The following is a 6113-nucleotide window of genomic DNA, read 5'->3' on the forward strand; positions in this document are numbered from 1 at the left end:
TATTATTAATAATACTTTTATTAGAAGCTAGTTGCCATAGTTGTATTCCTCTTTCGAGGATACGAGTTCTCTATAGCCAATTTAGCTCTGATACCAATCTGTCACACCCCCGGACAAGGCAGCGGAACATGCCAGGCTGTGCGACTAAGCTCATGGATCACAGATAAATTGAATATACAACACAAGTACAACAATAAACAAAACAACATTTCATTGCATATTTATGTTTTCATACAAAGTTCTTATAGATAGTAATAAAATAATAATACGCGTTTGCCTTAACAGTTAGGCATAACAGTTCAAAAGTAGAAAATTAAAGTACTTGCGAGCCATGTTTTCCATCGTCTGAGTAAATTTCACTGATTTCCTGAAAATACATGTATTTTGAAAGTCAACACGAGGTTGGTGAGAGTCACAGGTTTTCTGCTAGCCTCAGTAATAATACTTTCAAAAGTCCAAAAGTATTTTTCTTGTATAACAATAGTTGAAACACTGATTGTCATGAGTCTTTAAATGGCAAAAAGTATTTTTATAAATAAATTCATGCTTTTAAAGGAAACGTGTTTGTAATAACTTCATGAAAATTCAAATATATCCATTGTATAAGTAACCACTATACTTAAAAATAGTTCTAACAGCAACCAAACCTATGGTTGTAATGAAAAAGTGAGAGAGATTCGTGTTAATGTTTTTAGTGAGTTCTATAATCGAGCTATGGACGAAAAGTTCCCCTCCCTACGACGCTTCATTGGACGTCGTAGTAACGATCGTAGACACATATCACCTGCTTCGAATTATCAGTCGATGGTTGTAGCTAGCAACCGCAGGTGGGGTTGTCAACCCCATATAGATCTATATATATATATATATATATATATATATATATATATATATATATATATATATATGTATCTCGCTCCGAAGATTAACGATTATAGTAGTGTGGGGCAGACTAAGTGATTAAACTCAGCTAATGAATAGTAGTGTCTCACTCAAAAACCATTAGCGAAAAGTTTGTGAATAACTCTCAGCCTTAACTTAATTATAGATAAGTACCTGGCATAATGAATTTCGTAGTATAGTATTTGTAAAGTCGAGTATGGTTGACGTATTTATAAAAGTATAAATACTCGCTTTTGTAGAGATATGTAATTTAACATAACGATCTTGTATAAGTGTAAAAAGTCTTATGCATGATAGTATTCAGATATGGAAATCATTATAACTTTAAAATTGTAGCATGCATTCCATATAAGACTTATGTATTTGCATAATAAATACTATTTAGCACATGTATTCTCCCCCGAAAATAAATAAAATATTGAAAAGGGGCCGTAACTCTCACCTTAATGTGTGATTGATGATTTGTTTTGAGTATTTGACGCGAGAAGCCGAGAAGTGTCGCTTTGATAACGAACCGTCAGGATTTGTTTAGTTTCCTATGAAATTTAAACATAAATTAATATGTGGAGGGTTGTTTGGTAATTAACCAAAGCGTAGGGTTCATTTACTAATTTAAATAAATCAAATGGGATTAAGTTTGTCAATACTTTTCAAATGAGAGACTAAAATGATTTATTTAAATTTTAAGTTTAAGTTTTGGATTTATTTTGCAAATACATCCCAAGAGGGGGTGTAATTTAAATAAATAAAATGAAAGTTTGCTGATTTGGACTTGGTTTGTAAGGTATTTTCAAGTGAGGGGTAAGTTGTGGACTTTTTAATTGATAGTTTAATAATGACTTAGGACCAGATTTATAACTATTTCACATATGAGGGTTAAAATAATTAACTCAAATCAACGGGATGGCTAAAGTCGTACAAGTCCAAAATTTGGGGGACTAATTATATTTAATTTGTATGTATGTTTGCAATTAAAAGGGTTCATTAACAGGAGGTGATGCCTCCTGTTCTTTACTATATACCATCGAGAAAGAAAAATATACATATCTAACGAATGGTTTGTGGTTAATCTGGGATCGACGAATGCAATACTTAATCAAAATAAAAACGATGGGCGAGTTTAAATTAAAATGAAGTTTGTGAAGGGAGTAGTCACTCCCTCCCTGTCGACGCATGCATGATATCAAAAATTTCAATCTTCAATTTTGGCTGTTACGATCGAAAGGACAGACAAAACAAGAAAATATAAGTGATGGGTATTGTGGACTTACGAAGCAGCAACAGCAGGAGGTCGTCGAGGGTGGTGGCATTCGGTGGCTTCTAGCAGCAGTGGGTTTGGATGGCCTGTTGTCTCCTTCTTTTTCTTCCCGTTTTTGGTCTGGGTTTGTCGAGAATGTGGCTGAGGGATTTCCAAACGTCAGTAGGGTAGCACTGGAAGGTGCTTAGGCATGTTTTTTCCAGTGAAATAAGGTGATGGCAGGGGGTGGTTTGAAGGTGGCAGTGGGGGGTTCTTCCAGCTTTTCTGGATAGAAATGGTGAGTGGAGAGGAAGAGAGTGATAGAGAGAAGAAGAAGTTGATGATTTTGTGAGGATTCATGAGAAGTAGTGGCCTCTATTTATAGTATAAGTCCATAGACACATGTTTATCCATGGCCATACTTCCAACCCATTTTTGTACCTTGCAAACAAAGGAGGAGAGTGTAGGAAGGAAAGGCACGTGGGCTGTAATAGGATTAGATTTTTGGAGTCCATCACCCCATTTGGGTCCCACATGGGGTTATATCTTCATTTCTTGTCCAAAATATGCAAAAACTGGATGCCTCGGGATTCGTGCATCGAAGTTTTTTTTTTGAAGGCACCGTTAGATAGAGTATAATTCAAGGATTCCAGAACCTCAAACGGATTAATTTTTGGAGTTACGGATCTCCGGGAAATTGCGTTTGAAGTTTCGCGTCTCAACGGCTCGCGGTGTCCGTGTTCGCGAATTTTATAAATATTTTCGTAAAAATTATTTATAGTGTAAAATTAGAGAATAGATTATAACCTGAATCCTAAAACGCTCTCAGAAATTCCGTCGGCAAAGCATAAGTACCTCAACGGATCGTTTTGGTTTACGTGATTAAAGAATAACAGTGTTTTATTGTCCCTTTTTTTTTCTTAAAACGGTTGTATCTTTTGCATACGAACTCCATTTTGGACGTTCTTTATATTTTCGGAAATAGGGGAGCATGTACTATCATATTTTAATGTTTGTTTTTCTCAAAAATGATTAATGCTAAATTGCAGTTTTCAGACGCATTAGTCAGCGTTGCAGTTGAGCGGTTTGATTTGGTTACCAGTTTACACGTTTGGGCATAAAAATATCATCAGATATTTACATAATAATTGAACTTAACTCATTTATATTTCATTAGATGCAGTTAAAGCTGAATGAGTTAATTACAAATAGATTTGCCGTAATTTAGTCGTTTGAAGTCTATGCCCTAAATTCTGGGATGTCACACCTCCCCCTTCTCATATCTCATCCTATTGCTAAGTGTGTTTGTGATTTGTTAAATGTATTATACTTGTGATGCTTTCTCTCAAGCTTCAAGATCTACAAGGTTTAAGATTGTTACATAACAATCAAATGTATGTATCATAACTCTTTATAATGTGAATTTCGATTATATTTCATAGATCTAGGGTTTGCATGTTGTTGTTCATATTGTACGTTCAATTAGAGAAGACATAGATCTTATTAGGGTTGCATGCACACATATGATTGTATGTTATTATTAAAACTCATTAGTTGCATGCACACATAGGATTGTATGTGATGTCCTTCACCATGACATGGTGCCTTCATTTTTGCCTTCACCACGACGTAGTAATGTTTCCCACGACGTGGTGGATTGTCAAACCCTAAAATTCGGAATTTTAAGATATCTCATGATTTGATTAGGATAATTACCTTTTATAATATTGTTTAATTGTATAAATCTGAATATTTTGAAATGTAAGTTGATATCCTTATCTTGAATTAATGATTGGTTTATATTTTAATTTAAATTAAATGAATATTAATTTTGAAACTTTAAAATATAACCCTTGTATTTTGAAAAGTCTAAAATACGTCCTTATGGATCTTATTATTAATTTAATTATGTGATTGATTAAAGGATAATTAATAAATCCATAAATGGCTTAAATTTAATTAAATTAAAAGTTTGATTTATTAAAAGATTAAACGCTTACTATTTTAAAATGTTTTCAAATACACCTTGTACTATGTATATGATTAAAAGTTTAATATATATTATATGTATAATAATAGTCAGTCACACCGCTAGTATGCCTCATTCACGAAGCTAGTCTATAAGAGGGTATAAGAAAACTGCCTATAAAATGGTAGTTGAGTGGGTGTCCACTCTCATCCACCACTTCCTTGATTAGTGGAGGGTCGTTAGCCGAACGGGTTTGATAGGACACTTAATTCTCATTAATAAGTATAATGAAATTAAAAAAGTAACTAAACTATTTTCTAAAATCCCAATCTTAGTTACTTTAGGAAAATATGAATTTGATGCTAATCCATGAAATTGCACATTGCACTTCATATAAGTCGTTAGTGGAGCGTGTGTGGTTAACCGACACACTAATATGGACTAATAAAGAGTGGAACTGGGTGTCTCATAAATTATCGTTGATTAATGTAGCGTGTGTGGCTAACCGACACATTGAGTAGATGATAAGTGACATCAAGAGTACCAAGCTAATTTGCATGGTTATTCCCATCTCGTTTGTGATCATCGGCATCCCAACCACAAAGTGAGAGCATAATCGAGATTAAAAATGTCATTGAATAGTTCAATGAATCTCAATGATCTAGGAGTTTTATGAGATTGAAATTGGTAACTGCTTTACCCACCTAAAATAGGATCAAATTTAATTATGACATCCCTCTTCAAAGTTCGAATCGAAAATATGGATCCTAGCCTTAATTTAATTTTTTTGGTTAATAATTAAGGATTAAAATCAACTAACTTAAATTCTCTTTTTCTCCTATTATAGATGTCAAGTTCTGATAACAATGGTCTTCTTCATCTTTCTGGAAATGTCTTTCCTTCTCTATCAGAAGATGATCTTCCACATTTTGATCAAGGTGAAAGAATGATCCCTTCTTCATGCAATGGTGGAACTGGAAATCATGCTACTCCAACTCTTCCTCCACCTCCTCCAGTGACTCTCCCTAAGTCATGCTTTCTTCAAGCTGAAAAATACGAAGTTACTCAAGCCCTGTTGGCATGTAAACATCAAGATGGAAAGTCTGTTGTGACAACTGTCAAATTCAGGTCATTCTCGGACTTATACATCTTTTCATAAACCATATATACATCATGCCATGGCCTAGTAGTAGAAATTAGGTCATGGTCTTGTAGAAACTAGGATCCAACTAAAATCCAGGACTAATATACTTAACTCTTACGATTCTAGCAAGTTGTCTAGCTACTATAGGAAATACCAATACCCAAATTAGAACAAAATCCAAACATTTTTTTAAACTTGAAAAAGGATATGAAACCCTAGAAACAAATTAAAAACTTCTAAATTCACTTCATTATGATGTTAAATATCAAATAAAGTTCCAAAAGCCCTAAAAATCCCTAAAATGCAAATTTATAAACTTTAAAACCTAAAAAGTCTATAAGATTTGTTATGAGCCTCATTATATCAAATTTAAATAATTAAGTTATGGGATATAACCAAAGACATAAAAATTTAATTATCAAACATTAATCATATTTTATGAGTTAAAAACAAAGATTTTTAATAAATCAAGATTAAATAAAGAAGCCTTTTTATAAAAATTAGGATTTTATAAAAATTAAAGGGAGAAGTTATTTAATTTGAATTAGGAGAGAAAGGGGATCTCTCATTCTCCCAAAATCTAGCCACCCTCTCTCCAATGCACCCTCTTCCCTAAAATTTTCAATCATTAAATCCTTTTTTCACTCCATCTCCCTCTCTTCACTCTCTTTCACACTCCACCACTTACAACACTCATACTCTCTCTTTCCCTCTCTAAACTCACAAAATTCTTCATCCAAGAACACCTTCCAATCTTCAAATCTTCATCTTCTAGGGTTGTTCTTTAAGGTAATCACGAAAACCAAGCATCATCCCTTCATTCCCACTCATAATTTCACCATTTTATGCATTTATTTCTA

General features: G+C 33.4%; 1 long non-coding RNA gene across 1 annotated transcript; it reads right to left on the reverse strand.

Annotated features, from left to right (window-relative positions):
* Positions 1-238: 238 nt before the first annotated feature.
* LOC145094950 (uncharacterized) lies at positions 239-2500 on the reverse strand. Its single transcript, XR_013703663.1, has 3 exons — positions 2175-2500; positions 1346-1439; positions 239-367 (listed from the first exon to the last, which is right to left on the reverse strand). It is a non-coding gene; the product is annotated as an uncharacterized LOC145094950 (long non-coding RNA).
* Between the last annotated feature and the right edge of the window lie 3613 nt (positions 2501-6113).

The sequence above is a fragment of the Lactuca serriola genome, chromosome 3 (genome assembly GCF_051521515.1).
Source record: "Lactuca serriola cultivar US96UC23 chromosome 3, Lser_US96UC23_V15, whole genome shotgun sequence".
Taxonomy (NCBI): domain Eukaryota; kingdom Viridiplantae; phylum Streptophyta; class Magnoliopsida; order Asterales; family Asteraceae; genus Lactuca; species Lactuca serriola.